At 37.2% G+C, this 18,430-nt stretch overlaps 1 protein-coding gene across 1 annotated transcript in view; it reads left to right on the top strand.

Moving 5' to 3' along the window:
* Nucleotides 1-18,430, top strand: part of Gnai1 (G protein subunit alpha i1) — an 81,033-nt gene that overhangs the window by 32,567 nt on the left and 30,036 nt on the right. The window lies entirely within an intron of this gene.

Raw genomic sequence — 18,430 nt, 5'->3', positions numbered from 1 at the left:
ACATCATATCCAAGAAATAGCTGTCAAATCCAATGTTATATGTTTTCTCCTATATTTTCTTCTAAGAGTTTTGTAAATTTTATTGCTTATGTTTAGATCTTTGGTCCATTTTAAGTTAATTTTTGTATATGATATAAGGTAAAGATTCAGCTCTATTATATTTACATGTGGTTGTCTGATTTACTGCATTTTTAACTTTTAACTTTTCATTTTGAAATTGTTATTTATAGGCTTAATATCTTACCATTTCAGTGTCCTAAACCCCTCATCATATGTAATTTTTCCTACTTAAATCTATTTTTCTACATGTTATCTAATGTACTTCATTTTTTAATCAAATATGTGCACAATTTATTTTTAAAAATTACTTCAGGTCTTTCAGCAAACCTTTTTTAGTCTTCCTCATTTTTAACCACCATGTGTCTTAACTCTTTTCACTACCCCACTAGGTATATTACTGACTTTGAAGGCTGTTTTTCCGTTGTAAGATGACTGTTTTTATTATAAAGTGATATCTTGTTATTATAAAAAGAACTTACCAGAAAAGATGAATAAATTAGAAAATGGAAAACACTCACTATCCCAAACCTCAGGGGATGACAAGCTTTTCAGAAACGGATTGTATATGTATATACTTATATACATATATTTAGTCTATTCATATACTTTTATAGCTTGTGCCCTGTACATTTTTCTGTGTTGACTCATGCAGAATCGTCACATTTTTAATGCTTATAAAAATATATTGTGTGCATATGGCCATATGATGATTTCTTTAATGACTCTCCTATTCTTGGTAACTTAGTTTTTCTTCATATTGTTAAATGTATAGATGTGTTTAGGACAAATTGCTAAAAAGGATCATACTGTTTGGATTTAGAAGGATTTTTAAGGCTTTGAAGTGTGTTGCCGGTTGCCTGTGAAAGTCGGCAGCAGCTCTGCTCCCAGTGACAGTGTGTGAGCGTACTCCTGCTTCCAACCCTTGCCAACAGTTTAGCATACTGGTTTGACCAAAGGTATTTTACTATAGATTTTTTTGACAATAAATGATATCAGCTGTTTTAATGTCGCTGGGCCTTTGTATCCTGTATGTTTCCCCTGTTGCCCTTCCTTCTGCTTTGTTTTCCATTTATTATTGCTTGTTCTGTCCTTATTCCCTGTTGGTTTCATTTTCCAGTTTTTCATGTAAATAATATTTTTTCTTATCACCCTCTTTCTGTATATCTGTCCTTTATGGTTTTGATTCTATTTTCATCATTTCATTACAACAAAATAATTTATGATTTTTTCCCTTTTAAAGTACTCTCGGATTCAAACTAGGGAGCAAGAATCATGACGGTTGTAAGGAAATCCTACCTCCTACACCTGGCTTTGGGGTGGCTTTCATACACTTGTTTCACAGTAGCCCTCCTGGCTCTCTTTAATAAAGTTCTGTCATGACTGCTAAATGGCCTCAAACCTTTGAACTTCTCCAGGTCTAGAGACTCATGGGTCAAAATGTTCTCCCAAGGAAATATTTCACTAGCACTGAAGTCATAGAAGTACGATTCTTTCATATCAAACACCACCCATCTGCTAAGTATAAAATCTTCAGACTCCTACTTTATATGAATAATTTTTCAGCAAACTGGTCAGAAGTGCTGCTCGGAAGGGCACTTCAATGGAAAAATCCATAGAAGGGGAGGTAGATTGAGGTTCCATGCAGAGAAGGTCCAGCTTACCTGAGCAAGGAACCAAGTGTCAGTCAGGGTTTCCAGATGATTTTGTGGGAAAGACAGCAGTGGCATAACTATAATTAGGATTTTAAATATCATTCATAGATTATTTTGATAATTATTGATTAGTGAAATTTTATTAACTGTTATTTATTTTTTATTTGTTTTTTATGCATGACAGTATATTTTGACATAGTATACATACATGGAGTATAACTTCCCATTCTCATAGTTGTACATGATGTGGAGTTACACTGGTTGTGCATTCATATATGAACCAAGGAAAGTTATTTCTGATTCATTCTACTGTCTTTCCTATTCCCAATCCCCCTCGCTTCCCTCCATTCATTCCCCTTTATCTAATCGAGTGAACTTCTGTTCTTCCCTCCCTGCCCCACTGTGTGTTACCATCTGCCTATCAGAGAGAATATTCGGCCTTTGATTTTTTTTGAAATTGGCTTATTTCACTTAGCATCTATTAACTTTTATAGATAACTTGTCGAAATCTAATTCACCAACCTTGTAATCTATCTGTTTAAAGTGTACAGTTAAGTGTTTTTTGAATATATTCACAATATCCTGCAGCCATTGCCATGATAAATTTTAGAATATTTCTATACCCTGCAGAGAAACCCTGTGCCTTCAGGAGTCACCCCTGATTTCTCCTTAGGCCCCACCCCACACCACTAAGGAACCACAAATCTACTTTCTTTCTCTATAGATTTGACATTTCTGGACAGTTTGTGTAAGTAAAATCATGTATAATAATACGTGATCTTCTGTTTGGCTTCTGTCACTTAGCATATTGTTTGTAAGGTCCATCAGTGTTCTGCATGGATCAGTATGTACTTTTTCCTTTTTATGGAATAAAATAATTCTGTAATAATAATTCCATTGTGTGGGCAGGCCACATTTTTATTCATCAGTTGGTGGACATCTGGATTGTTTCCATCTTTGGGCTATGGTGAATATTGTTACTATGGACATTCATGAGTAACTTTTTAGATGGGTGTCTGTTTCATTTGTTTCATTTTACATCTCTTGGTTATAAAGTAGGATTGGAAATGTTGGTTCAAATGGTAACTGTGTTTAACTTTCTGAAGAATTGCCAGAATGTTTTCCCCAGTATTCACATGCCTGAGGACAGTGTGTGAGGGCTCCCTCTCTTGATTATCCTTCCACCATCCTGTGGATTTGAAGTAGTATCTTTTTTTATTCTTTTTAGATATACATGCAGTAGAGTGTATTTTGACATATTATACATACATGGAGTATAACTTATTCTAATTAGGATCACATTCTTACAGTTGTACTTGATGTGGAGTTTCACTGGTTGTGTATTCATATATGATCACAGGAAAGTTACTCATTCTGCTCAGAGGTAGAATCTTTATTGTGGTATTGGTGTTCATTTCTCTGATGACTGATGGCCTTGCGTGTTTTTTGGGCTGTTACGGTTTGGATGTGAGGTGTCCCCCAACTGTGTGAGACAATGCAAGAAGGCGTAGACGTGAAATGACTGGGTTATGAAAGCCTTAACAATTCAGTGGGTTAACTCACACTGATTAGTGGTAACTTGAAAGCAGGTAGGATGTGGCAGGAGCTGGTGGGTCCCTGGAACCTTGCCTGTGGGGTTTATTATTTTGTGGATGGTGAGGGAGTGTCTCTCTCTCTCTCTCTTTCTCTCTTTCTCCCTCTCCCCTTCCTGCTGTGATGTCTTGATCAACTTTCCTCCACCACGCTCTTCTACCATGATGTTCTGCTCACCTTGAGCCCCGAGGATTGAAGCCAGCAGTTCATGAACTGAGACATCTGAAACTGTGAGACATCTGAAACTGTGAGACCTAAAGAAATTTCTCCTCTAATTGTTCTCATCAGGTCTTTTTGGTCACGGCAGTGAAAAAGTTGACTAAAACATCAGGTTTATTAACTTTTATTATCTCTTAAAACTTAGGTGTACTAAATCCCTAATGGAAGCTGTAATGTGGCATTTAAATTTTAGAGTGGATCAAGGGGACATCATATTTTGTTAATCCTGAAATACAAATTTTTCACATTTAATATCACTGTAATCTCAGAGTGAACTCATTATGGCTATAGTAAATGCATTTTGAAAAAGAAAATCCATTTGATAGTTTTTAAAAGGTTTGTTTCTTCTGGTTTTATAGTCCTAGAGAAACTAGTACAAGTAGAAACTAAAATTTTCTCAAATTAGGATCAAATGCTTTCTTCTCATAGATAATCAGACCAAAATATTTAAATAACTCATGATGTGAAGTCTCCTTATTGACATAAACCTTTTCTGATTTGTGGCCAATACTGGCCACTTAAAAAAAAAATCTTTATCATGTCTTAGCCAATTTTGAGGGATTTGATACAGTATTATCCTCATTGTGTTAAAAAAAAAAGAACTCCCATTTCTTGTAAAGAAAGCTTATGAATTGATTGATATTAAGACTTTTTGCTTATATTCTTCTTTATAAGCTTTAGGTCTGTATGTTTATTACCTGAAAGGTGCAGGGACTCAGGGAAAGCTATCTGTCATTGTCAGTGTCACGCCCTTTGTGTGGAGACAGGCTGACAGGAAGGCTTGTCTTTTATTGATCTCCACTGGACTTTGACCCTCTGCAGAACTGACTGTGGCCAGAATGTATGAACCCAGTAGTCTCATTGACATCTATATGAATCTTACATTTTAACATAACTACATGAATCAGGATAGACAGTATTAATGATTTGCAGCAGTGTAATCTAGCAGCATTTTGCCCCACTTCCTTTTTAACTTACCTCTTGATGTAAAATGACATCTAGACACTATATACGTGTGTGTATGTGTGTGTGTGTGTGTGTGTGTGTGTGTGTGTATAGAGGACTGGGTGGGGGTGGCAATCCTATTGACAAATGATGTAGTTTTATAGATTCTGGCATCAGATTAATAGATTATTTCTTTTCCAGAGCTAGATTTGCCTCTGTATAACTGTTGTCACTGATTTTAATTTTAGTCTCTTGAGCATCACATTAAAACTTCTCTTTCTGTGTGAGGGCTCTCTAGCTATTTATCACAAATCTTATTTCCTCCTAGTCTTCTTAACCTCCTAAACATTCCTCCCTCCCTCATCTATTTTTCAAATGAAATGGTTTTTAGCTTTCTACGTCATCTGCTGCATGTAAACTTGTTGATCAGTGTCCTTCCTAGAAGAATGGTTTTAAAAATGGTATATAAAATGTTAGTGGACCAAAGAAAAATACAGTAGGGCCATAGTTCTTATACTTTGGTATTTTACATACTTGCACGTGTTTTATTTGTATCAATTTTTCTGTAATTCTTTATGTCATTTTCTTGGTTTTCATTAATTTAGTCCTTATAGTGAGTTACTACATACATTAATCTGTTATTGAAATATATTAATAGCAGGTGTTGATATTTTAAGTAAACCATGCACATGTGTTAAGCACTTCCTTTCCTTACCACACAGTGTGAAGTGTTTCCTGCCACCTGTTCCTCCCCTGCTGTACACAGGGACCACAACTCTTGTTGCTACTGACTCTGTCCTCAATGTCTAACATTGTGTATCTCATTTAGTAGATATTTAATACAATTTTTTGAATGAAGAATTAGATATTGTGATGGTTCCTTTGTATGACTCCCTCCTTGTAATCTCCATTAAACTTTAGAGAATCAGGAGATCTACACTTTATTCAACTTTGACTTTGTTGTCTTAACACAGTTGCTAAAGTTCTGAGTGTGGAGTAGACAAATCATTTATAAGAATCATTTGATTAGACAGTGGTTGGTATATGTAAAAAGAGGTGAGGCTGAAAACATTTGGATCCAAGTCCTAGAATGCTTAGATGCCTTGTAAAGAAGTTTGTGTTAAAAGAGTTGATACAGATTTAAACATTTTAGAAAAATACTTCTGGGCTGGGGAGATAGCTCAGCTGGTAGAGTGCTTGCCTTGCAAGCACAAGGCCCTGAGTTCAATCCCCAGTACCGAAAAAAAAAAAAAAAAAAAAAAAAAAGAAAAGAAAAGAAAAATACTTCTGAAAGGAAGTGGAGATTAAGTTTTAGACTGAGGCAGGGAGAAATTTGCTCTGTAAAGATGGGATTAGAACTCATCTGTCAACAACAACCTGTCATAGGGGAAATCCTAAAAAAAAAAAAAAGTTGTAAACACACCTTGGGTCTTTTATTTTAGTTGAAAACATATCCATGTACTTTTGTCTAGCAATCTTTTGATGCAGGATCATGCTCTTTTGTTTTTTAAGTATGATTCACTAAATACTGTTTAGAATTTTTTTTGCATGTCTACAATGGATTCCTTATTTCCAGTTAGTTTCTTTCAAGTGAGTGAAAATATAATACTTGCAAAGCAATTGGACAGTCCTTCTAGATTTTAAATTCACTAGAATTTCACTCACTACTTAACAATTTTTCTCACCCTTACCTAATTCAATACATTCTTTTTTTAGCAATTTGCCTGATTTGTTGTTTTTCAAAGGCATTCAACTTAGTTTTCAGAAGGGAAACCAAAACCAATTTAAAAACCCTCAAATCTAGGATTGTAGCTCAGTGGTAGAGTGCTTGCCTAGTATGAGTGAGGTACTGCGTTTGATCCTCAGCACCACATAAAAAATAAACAAAATAGAATTATATATATTTTAAAAAGATTGTATCCAGTTTAAGGAAAAAAAAATCCTCAGATCTCCAACTCTTTCATTTTTGCATGTATTTAATTGCACAATATTTAATTTTTAAAAATTAAAGTTGGGACAGTGGGAAAGGAAATAAAATAAGCTTATGGAGTGCAGTAGAAGCTTCTGGTTATCCCCCACAAGTACATTGTCCTTCACTATCTATTTGTGGGCACATCCCTACATAGCTAGTGACTCTATTTCCCAGCCTTACTTGCAACCTGTTGAGACCAGAAGCCTAGGGGGACATGAGTAGAAACAATGGGAACTTTCAGGTCTTGTCTTGTGAAGAAAGGGTATCCCTCCACTTACCCTGCTTGTTCTTTTCCTCCCGCTGACCGCAAGGCACATGTGCAGGTGGGGTCCTGAAAGTGTATCTGAGGTGGAAATGGTGTCATTGAAGATGGCAGAGCAAAAGCACAATATTTATACCTCTTTCTATATATGTTTAAAAACCAATTACTTAGGTATTAATAACGAGACTTTGAAGAATTGATTCACACTGTTGTTTGGATATAGAGGGAAAAATTATTTTAATTTAGCCTAAAATTAGGCTACCTCCTGCTGACAATAGGGAAAAACTACAAAGTGTTAAGAAAAATTACAATATGTTTATGCCTTCATCAAGTTCTGAAAATGTAAACAGTCCGCCAATGTAGTGTTTAGATTAAAATGCTTCATTTCTTGCCTTGCTCCCCTTCTGCTGTTCTCCCTAATTGGTATAGGGACACATAGGGTGGGCAGGAGGGGAGGAAAGAGTGGCTCCCGTGAGCCCTTTCTGTCAAGGATAGTCTGGTCCCTTGGAGGTGCTGTGCTCTGCTTCCTCTGGTCTGGAAGGCGAGGGTTCTCTCCCAGATATCCCTGGCATCACAGTCAAAATCACTGTGCTGCAGCTTGTGATTTGCCTAGAGCCTGCTTGCCCGAGCTCCCTCCAAGTGCCAGCCTCGGATCTTTCATGTAAGTGTGTAGGGCTACGGTCTTGGTGGCTGTCACTCCTGCTGCCATGTATTTGGCCATGTAACGGCCTGGTGTCAACCCAGTTAACGTAGTTTCTGAAAACTGGAGGTACCTTGGTTGGGGAAACTGGACCCCAGAGGCACCCTGCTTAAACATGGTATGATCCCCTTTTGGGGCCCAAGTTGATTAGGGCCTCAAATTGGGAGAAAGTGCAGGGGAGGCATGGAGGCAGGGATGATCATGAAACTTGAGAGTAAAAGTAATTTGCTGTGACTAGAGTGTGAGATTTATGTGCATGAGTGATGAGATGGGAAGGTGGGTAGATGCAAATGAGTTTAAAGAAGATGATTTTATTCAGCTTTAATCATGGGAGAGATGTGACTGAATTTTTCTAAATAAATTACATAATTTTGATTCAGTCTTATGTACAATGTAAAAATTAGGAAATTGCGGAAATGTTTGAGGAATAAAATTGCATTACTCAGATATCAACACTTATCTCTTCAGTGTATTTCTTCTCATGTACTTTTCTTGTTGCATGAATATATGTATATTTATAGATTATTTTAAAATTCTGTTTTTTATTCCCCCTCAACTTGTTGTTTTTGTGATTTTTGCTATTCTTTCAGAATATCCCAGTTGCCTAGAATAGTGCCTGACACACAGTCAGTACTGAATAAATACTTGTTAGTGATTGAACTTATTTGGAGCCTTGGAATGTCCCTGGGAAACTAGTGATACCCACAGCACCCCAGGATTCTTTTTCAACCACTGTACTTCATGAACACTGGTAATTTTTTCTTGTGAATTAATGATAGTTCCTATTGTATCAAAGAAATCTGTGCTTTGATACTCATTAATTGTGAATATTTTCCCATTCTGTAGTTTACCTTTTTATTTTATTCATGGTGCTTTTTTTAAAATTTCAGATGTTGATAGACCTTTTATTTTATTCATTTATTTTTATGTAGTGCTGAGAATCATACTCAGTGCCTCACACATGCTAGGTAAGCACTCCACCACTGAGCCACAACCCCAGCCCCTCATATTTTTTAAACATGTAGGTTTTAGAATTTTTTTGTTCATATATATGTATATTCATATATATAAATTCAGCCAACTTTTAAAAATATTGTCAGCAAAAAGCCAAGCTCTGTATCAGAGAAACTTAACTTTATCAAGACCTAAAGAAAACATGTTTATTTCTTCTATATAAGATAGCTAAGGTTAGATAGTGCAGGGGTTTTCTGCCCATATGGCCTAGGGACCCATGTTCCTGCCTTCTCCTTGCTCCATAAGCTCCTGGGCATTGTTCTAATTCACGTGTTCAGAACAAGTCCTTAGTGACACCCATTGTCACATGTAGGGGCAGGAGAGAGAGGGTCCATGGTTGCCCTTTTCTTCTACACATATGTCATGTGACTTTGGTGAGCAGTATGGGAATATAGCTCCAGCCAGCAGCAGAGTAGGGTGAGATGTGTTGTCTCTAGTGGAACAGATATGCTCCCAGCCACTGTCTCTTTGTTGTTGTTGTTGTTGTTGTTTTATGCTGGGGATCACATGTGCTAGGAAAGTGCTCCACCACTGAGCTCCACCCCTAGCCCCAGCCACTACTCTTCCATTCAGTACAGTGAAAGGAGAGACACTCTTAGTGTGCAGTCATAAGTTTCCACCACTCTTTCTTTGTTTCATGTGTCTTCTGTTAGAATTCTAGACCTCCTTCCATAATTCATGTAAATATTCACTGGCATTTTCTTATGTGTTATGGAATACCATGGAATACCTGCCTTCTGCCCTCCCTCTTGCTAGTGGGTAAATGTCTTTTGAGCTCCTGCTGTGTGCCAAGTGTAGTATACAACAGGTGTGTTCCCTGGGAATACCATGGCAATAAATAAGGACCACATTCTATTTTTATTAGTGGTCAAACTATAGTATTAAACTGCTGACTAGAAATTGAAAACCCAAACATTATTCCATTTAAAAATTAGATTTTCCCTCCCTCCTTCACCACCAAATACACAACTAACAAGGAGCATTCTAACAGGTTACCAAATGTTCTGTGTCACTTTTAATTAATCCCTAAATTTCTGGCAATTATGGGCATTTGTAGCCATTGTCTTTAAAACTGTACTACTTTAAAAATTTCCACTCCTTTTTTTCTTTCTATAAATGGCAGCTAAACAGGTTTGTCTAACAAATTCAAAGAAGTAAATAAGGACCCTTCTCACCTAGTTTATATTTGAGTAGGTGAGGAGGACATTAAATCATCCATATTTTATTTGGATGATCAACAGACCCTAGGGGCAGTCTGGGATACCATTTTCATAATAATAGTAGGATGTTGATCTATCACCTTTTCTATTGTGTTGTGACTTGTACCAATGGTACCAAAGTAATACTGGGTCAGGTTTCTGGCACATTAGGATAAAGTCAGTAATGCCAAAGATTACTACTAGTTACTGTAATTTTTTTTTTTTTTTATTACTTTGCACCTGTGGTTTTAAAAAAAATAGCAGAAGCAGGAACAATTAAACACACATCTCTTTAGTATTCTGCATGATCAAATAGGAAGTGTACCTGAAGTACTCCTGCTGAATAATGAAGCATGATGATTTTCCTGAGGAGAGCAGTTGTATGATGAGTTGTGAACTGGTAATCGTCCTTTTGTTGGGAAACTGATTTTGCTTGGAAGGCTGGCAAGCTGTGGTTAGTCTGACTTGGGGAATTGGCAGAGTTAGCCTTTCACTCCAAGGAAAACAGCTAACAGTATATGTGTCTATAGTAAAATAAGCTTTGAAGAAAAAAAGGAAAAATTAAAACACACACACACACACACACACAACTTTTCTCTGCCACTGGAATTTTGTAGTCTTCCCAAGATTTTGTGTGTGTGTGTGTGTGTGTTTGTGTGTGTGTATGCTAGTATCGTGAGCTATGTCAACATTCATTTCTGCTTAACTCAGTGAACCAATTTCAAAAACAGACATTAACAAAAGAACCATTTCAAGTACAAGATAGACCAGTGGATTTAATGTACCAAGGTATGAAAACTTCATACGAATGGTTCAGATTTCACATTGTAGCAAAACTTTAGGGTGGTACCCCTTTTCATATTTGTGTGGAATCAAAGACTATCCACAGTTATCTGTAAATGCTATTAAAATATTCTTTCCTTTTTCTAATTACAAAATTGTGTGAAAATGAATCTTCTTCATGTATTTCAGCCAAAATATTATGCCATGACATATTAAATGCAGAAGTAGATATGAGAATACAGATGTCTTTTATTAAGCAGTGTGCAAAAAAAGTAAAATAATGCTACTTGTTAGTTGTGTATTTGGGGGTGAAGGAGGGAAAATCTGATTTTTAAATGGAATAATGTTTGGGTTTTCAATTTCTAGTCAGCAGCAGCTTAATACTATATTTTGATCACTAAATAAAAATAGGATGTGGTCCTCAATATTTTGCTTGCCTCAAAATCACTTGGGTTTAAAACTACAGATTTCTAGACCCTATTTCCAGAGTTTCTAATTTAGTAAGTTTTGGCTCAATCCTGTGAATATCCTTTTCTAACAAATTCCGGATGTTGTAATTCTTCTACCATGCTTTGATAACAACCTTTCTTGTACCTGTTTCTTTGAATTTGTTAGACAAACCTGTTTAGCTGCCATTTGTAGAAAGAAAAAAAGGAGTGGAAATTTTTAAAGTAGTACAGTTTTAAAGACAATGGCTACAAGTGCCCATAATTGCCAGAAATTTAGGGATTAATTAAAAGTGACACAGAACATTTGGTAACCTGTTAGAATCATGGATGTTGGCAGAAGACAGGAGATTCCTGGTTCATAGGCAAAAAGGACATCATTATAGCCATTGCAGTCTCCAGAGTCAGCGTTGGTGGAGATTTACCAAGCTCCAGTTCTCTAACGGTAACATGGAAAAAGTTTGGGTGATGGCTATACCAGCATTGGGTTGTATTATAGTCCAGGAGCCCTGAACTTAGGGGTTCCTCATTTTCTTTTTTTTTTTTTTTTTATTGTAAACAAATGGGATACATGTTCTTTCTCTGTTTGTACATGGCGTAAAGGCATACCATTTGTGTAATCATAAATTTACATAGGGTAATGTTGTTTGATTCATTCTGTTATTTTTTTCCTTCCCCCTCACCCCTCCCACCCCTCTTTTCCCTCTATACATACAGTCCTTCCTTCCTCCATTCTTGCCCCCCTCCCTAACCCTAACTCTAACCCTAACACTAACCCCTCCCACCCCCCTCCTCATTTTCTTTTATTGAAATGAACAGTGAATCAGCCTGTCCTTTATTCTGGAGGATACATTACATTTATTATACTGGACAGTAAACAAACCTTCCTTTGCTCTAGTGGAAGACAGCATCTCTATTTTCCAAGGTTATTCTCTACACATACACTCTTGTGAGGCAGTTGTGAACATAGGCGGCCAGTCCTCTGCTCACGCATGTTCACAAATGAGAGAGGCCCATCAAGAACTGTAACTTGACCTAGGAAAAGCTGGACGTTTACATTGGTGGATTATTTACCAGTCTGTAATAGTAAATACCTTAGAAAAAGCAAGAACAGTTAGACTTTAGACACAGTTATATATGTTCCCTGATGAAGCAAACATTCCCCTTATGTGGTTCTAAATTATTTTTGTAAATGTGTAAATTGTCACTGGAATTCCTTGTTCTTATAGGTCTTATATGAGCTATAGAACAAAACATTTTTAAAATGGATATAAATAATATAAATTTAAAAAGTAAAAGTAATATAACAGTTACAGATACATTAGCTGCAGCGAATTGCACTTGCAGTGTGTCTTTTGGCATACCACTTCTACAGTTGGCTTCCAATGACTAATTTTCCCACATCTTTCTGCTGTGTAAACTTCTGCAGCTCTGATTTGTGAAGTGTATGGTGATTATCATTTGATCTTCACTTGGTGCAAATGCATCATTAACTTCCTTTGTTGTTCCCTCATTAACTCAGGATAATTAAAGTAATACTACTTGGCACAGGGTTAGTCCAAAACTCTTGGGTCCATGTGAAAGAAAGCAAATTCATACCTGGCTCTTGCAGCTTGGAAATCAAGGTGGGCTTGTTCCTTGGTTATGATTCAAGTGATAGATTTCCTGCCTTGCCCGTGTCGGTCCTGGAACCTGAACTTAGGGGTTTCCAATTTTTAAAATATGTATAATGTACAGGAAATCTGACTGACCTCAGAAGTGTCCCAGGCTGGATGGTGATTACGTCTTCCCCAGCTGTGATTTCATTGACAGGTATAAGCAGTGCTGACTGGATTCTCATCCCAACTTTCCTCTAGTCTCAGTGCTGCTTTCCTGTTTTGTCCCCATCTTTTAATGGTGTTTTCTGTGATGTGATAATGGAAAATGATATTTGTGGGCCATTTTTCATATCATCTTTTTATCACTGTGGTCTTTCTTGATAGCTTTCACTTAAAGACCAGAGAAGGAATCTTTTTGGCTCCTTGATCTCCTTCCTTCCTTGGGAATAGGAGGAGGAAATCACTGTATGCAAAAGTGATTGTTTTGTAAGTGTGTGTGTATGTGTGTGTGTGTATCTGTGTGTATGTGTGTATGTAGTTTTTACACATACTAGTTTGTAAAATATTTTGTTTAATGGTTGGTAAAAGACCCAGAAGCATAAAGAATTTCACGCCCAATCACATATTCCCATGGTCCAGCGGAGACACAACTCTGTCTTCGGTGGTCAGAAGACAGGTGATTCATAACTAGATCAGATAGTTGTGCATTGAAGGATTCCCAAAGCACACTATATGACACTTGCCTAAGGATCTTATGTATCCATAAATATACATCAATATATATTTATATCTATCTATAAATACATATTGATATTTATATAACAAGTATCTATAATATATAAATATAAACTCAGATGTAGATGTTGAAAATGTATTACTGTTGAGACATGTGAAATCACATGTGACTCCATTTCTCATTTTTTATTCCTATACAAATAAAAACACTGAATTAAAAATTGTTGCAGAAAACTTTGGACTACCACCACTGTGGCCTCCAGTTCCATTCTTCCTCACCCTCATGTTCTGGGTCTATAGACCCGGATTGTAGAAACATTGGTCTGCCAGTTAGGGTGAATGAATCATGACGGTTTAGGCTGACAGGCCAGAACTTCAAGTGCTACACACAATTTTTCTTCATGACATTGTCCTTTCTAGTAGTCTTGTGTATACATTTATTCTTTTTTTTTTTTTTTTTTTTTAAACCATTTAACTTTATTCTTCCACAGTTCTGGAGGATAAAACTCCAAAATTAAGGTGTCAACCCACATACATATGTCCTCACATTTTATTTATACACTTATCTGTCTTCAAACATTCAGATTGATTTCATTTTTTGACTATCACAGAGGTGCTGCAGTAAACATACAGATAGTTCTTGAACATTGATTTTATTTCTTTTGTGTCATTCATTCTTCATATGTATGTTGGTATAATACCTATGTTAGACATGAATGGCTTAACATGCCATTTTGTCAGGAATTAAGGTTGAGGAAAGTGGATTATTTTGAGGATCTGGATTTTGGTGTTTATGGGTATTGTCAAGTTATTCTTACATCCAAGAATTTCAGGTATATCACTCATACACATATGTGTATGTGTGTACATACATGTGCATACACACATGTTTATTCAAATATAAATTTGGAGCTTCTTACAGCTAAATAGAAAAGACCTTAGATTATTCCCCTTTTGGGGCATTACAGTTAAAAACAAAATCTTCTCCCATCCCTGAATTCCTCTTCACAAAAGTAGTAGAGAATGAAAACATTTTTATTATTTAATAAATAATAAAACCAGAAGGTGATGTGACCCATAGGCAATCTGCTAAGAGATTGTAAAGACAGAAAATAATTCCCCCTTTGTAGAGTCAAACTAGTACAACCTGTTACATACCTGTTGACAACGTGAAGAGCAACAGCCCTTAGATAGGAGAACTTGACCCCACTTTTTGTCACACATGTTCATCCTAAGTGTACTGTGGCAGCTGGAGTGGCCATCTGCGTTAGGCTAACTGGCCTCATCCAGAGGGAAACAAGCTTCTGGTCTTGAGGACAGGAGGTAGTAGGCAGTAGACTTGGACATTGAGTGATGGGGGCCTTGTGTCTTTGAAGTATACATTTCAAAGAGGATTCCCAGGCCTTGAGAAAGATACTCCAGGTCATCAAGCTGGCAAAAGGACTACTTAGTGTGTGTGTGTGTATATATATATATACACACTTACGAGAGGGAAAAATACTTCTAATTATAGTCTTTCTAAAGAAAGGAGGGAGGGAATCTTTCCTTTTACTTTTTAACTGGGAGAATTAAGCTTCTTATTTTTAATTTATATTTCCCATTATATCCATTATGTCTTTATTTGCTTTTCTCTTAAATAAAAAGACCTTGATCTTGTTAATCTTATAGTCATATTATGATAAATAGAAATGACTTTTAAGTGTACTTGTAATTTAGTTATATTCCATTTAAACTAAATTTAGTTTGATTTAATGTAAACATTTTAAATTGTTAAAGTCTACATGAATAATTAGAATTTGTTAAAGGAGAGTGATGGTATCAGGAATTCAAGGTAAAGTTACTCGACTAAACCACCGTGTTAAATGTAGCATTAGGCAGAGAGTTGGACAAAGGATGTTCTTTTAAAAGATAATTGTATTTGTTTTTTAAGGTCAGTGGTGTTTTTGTTGTTGTTGTTGTTTGATTTTATTTTTAACCCTTGCCAGCAGTTAAAATTTGAAAACTTCCTATATTGCCTTTCAGTAAAATCAGGGACAGAGACACTATTTGGTAATCATCTTTATATTGATAAATTATATACCTCTTTTCAAGGAACTGACATCTAGCTAGTGGTTGCTTGACTTGGCTCTTGGTTTGTTTTTGGTTTTCCGCCTCCCTCTCCCTTCCCTTGTCCTCCCTGTCCACCTTTCTCTTTTATGGATCCCATTAGCAGGCAATGCAGATGCCGTCCCTCTTGGTGTTACTGTGGTGGCTCCTGTGCCCTTCCAGCATCCGTGTGTGCAGTTGTATTTGCTTTGCTAAGCTCCGCTTCACACACCTGCTGGGCTCTGCATTTGCTCTCAGAGCTGCAGTCTTCTGTCAGCCACTTCCTCCTCAAAGGAGGCCTCAGGGAGGGCTCCTCCTGCTTCCCCTTAGGGCTTTATAGCCACAGGCCTGCTGTGAGCATCTGTCCACATTCTCAGCCTCTGGGAGCCTCAGGCCGCCCTGCCCCTCCCCTAAAGGCTCCCTCACTCCAAGGTGACCGGCTTTACAGGCCCTGTAGTCACCTTGACTGATCAGCTCTTATGACCCCAGTGGTCACACGCTTTGATCTTTCCTGACTGATACATGCTGTGTATGGATTTCTTGCTTCTTCTAGAAGTTGCTGTTGGCGGAATAGAAACATTTTTTATGCCACCCAGGATTTAAGGAAAAAGTATTAGCTGCCTGGCTGAGTACTGGGTACTTCTGGGAGAATGTACCCTTTTCTCTCTGCCCCTGTCCCTTTACCATCCCTTTGTGGATTTTTTTTTTTGTTTTGTTTTGTTTCTAATTGCTTCCTGCCAACCTCTCAGCTGTGACTGTGCTGACTGAAGTTTGTGGAGAACATTTTTTTTACTCTTTCCTATGTGCTGTATAGAAAGACCATCTGTATTAAGCATGTTGAAACTTTCACCATGCCGTGTTTCTAATTTTCCTGCTAGGAATCTCTCCATATGGAAGTGAGAAAACTAATTACATAAATTGCCAAGTTTGAGATTTTTTGCAGGGTTTCTGCCTCTGGCTATCTATTCCACAGAGTACCTTCTCATTAGTAAAGAAAGTGGGAACCCAGTTAATAAGACTGGTGTCTCCATTCTTTAATGTTAAGCAAATTTCAGGACTTTTGAACCACAAATCACAGACTAGATGCTTATTGCAAAATAAGCTAAGTACCCCATGTTACTAATTATTTTAAGAGAGAGAAAGCAAATTCAAATTTAAAGATAATATCTAACATCAGGAATTTTTATTTTTTTCTTGTTGAGGCTTAAAATTTATCCGTGCACACATAATTCAACTGGGAACAGTATTATTCTTTACCATTTCTGATTTCCTCCCTTGTTAGCTCTTAAACCTCTTGAGCTTATATCTCTCAAGCATTTCTCTGGGCGCCTGAGTCATTTCACTTGCAGAGTGGACTGTAGGTGGCTGTTCATTGGGGCTCCTGGTGGCTATGGAATCATCACCTTCTGTATGGGTCGTGGGGTGTGTCATGACCCCTCCCTCACGGCAGCTGCTGACTCAGCATGCAGTTTTCCAGAAACTGGTGGCCTCTTGGAGACAACCCTATTGGAAACTGCCCGCCCATGCAGGTTTGGTGGCCTGCCCCTGGCTTAGAGAGATGTGTGAGCCATAATGCCTGCAATTGTACTGCTTCCAGAGCCAAGTACACTGTTGATTGATTAATAAATAATGGATTGTTTATCTTGGAATTGTTTATATTGGCAGATGCCCTGAAAGATTCAAAAGCTGTCTGTAAGTGAAGAATGCCCTTATTGTTTATTCAGCGCCTGATTTTCTATTTAATGTGAGGGTATCTTGGGCAAATTTCTTGAATATCAGACCACAAGTAAATCTGCACTTTTCTCCTTACATTTCTCAAAGAGGCCATTTAATTCCAACCTGTAGTTGTAAATCATCTCCAAGGCCTCTGATGTTTTGTGTATATACTTATGTGTGTGTATGTCTGTCTGTCTGTCTAGATGTGTGTTGGCATGTGTGTTTGGCTCTAGGGAGAAAGGGGCAAAGGGAAAGATGAAGCCTGGAGTGTTACCTTCTAGTTTTATCAGTCACAAATAGCTGAAGTAAACTTAAGAACATCTGGTTGGTTGACTGTATCTAGCACAACATAGCTGCTGAGAATTCAGGCAGGAAGGTGTGCAAAGTGAAAGGCAGCAGGAGTCACATGTGGAGTGGGTCGGAGGGTTGACTCAGGAGATAGGTTTAATGATTGATAGAGGATCACCAGGGGACAACATGAAGCGAGGAGAGTGTATTTTGTCAGGGAAAACAGTATGTTTGAAGGCTTGTTGCATAGCCAGCAGCTGGTATTCAGTAATGCTAAGCATAAAACGCTGTAGGAATGACCCTGGGAAAATGGGGCTCAGGTAATGAGAATCCTGGATTCTGTCCCTTAAACAGTAACAAATTCCTCTAGGATGTATAGTTGTGGCAATAGCCTCATCCTGTCCTACCTTTGTTTGTCTCTGCTCAGATATTCTCAAAATCCAGCAGTTGAGAGGTCTGACAAAGTGGTCTAATTTAATATAAAGATAGCAGTTATTGCTAAGTGGGAAGGGTATATAAGAGGACTCTGACTTTGAAAGGTAGCAGTTACTGCTAAGTGGGAAGGGTATGTAAGAGGACACTGACATTGAAAGTGGTCATTTCATTAATAATATTTTCATGTTGGGATAGTATAATGTGAGGGACTCAAATCATGAAGAGACCCTGCATGTGTAGAGTGAAGGAGTTTTGAATAAGGCTTTTTGATTTGTGTGAAAGGAATATGAAAAAACTCGGTGGACTTTTGGTCCAGCATACCATTGCATCCCCCCAGGGTCAGTAAAACATGTTGGCTCTGTTAGGTGTTCAGCTGGTTGAACATAACTGCATAAGGCAGAGCTGTAGTGACATATGATGTTTTAAACTTTTCATGCACCTTCTTGATACTACTGCCATTCTACTTCACAAGAACCAAAAGTTAAGACCAATTGGCCAAGCAGTGAAAACATCTGCTGATGTGGACCAAAACCTTGAACGAAACTCATTTATAGTGCTTCAGTAATAATAGAAGATGGAACTTGTTAATGCGATAGAAAATATACACAAACAACAATGAAAGCACTTTTTCAATTGAGTTTATTGAATTTGAGTATTATGAATAGACAAAAGGACTTAAATTTGAAACATTTTCTATATGTTTGGAATCAGTAAAGCTCATTTATTTT

Source organism: Sciurus carolinensis, chromosome 8 (genome assembly GCF_902686445.1).
Source record: "Sciurus carolinensis chromosome 8, mSciCar1.2, whole genome shotgun sequence".
NCBI classification, from domain to species: domain Eukaryota; kingdom Metazoa; phylum Chordata; class Mammalia; order Rodentia; family Sciuridae; genus Sciurus; species Sciurus carolinensis.
This window is presented reverse-complemented; position numbering and strand designations above follow the sequence as displayed.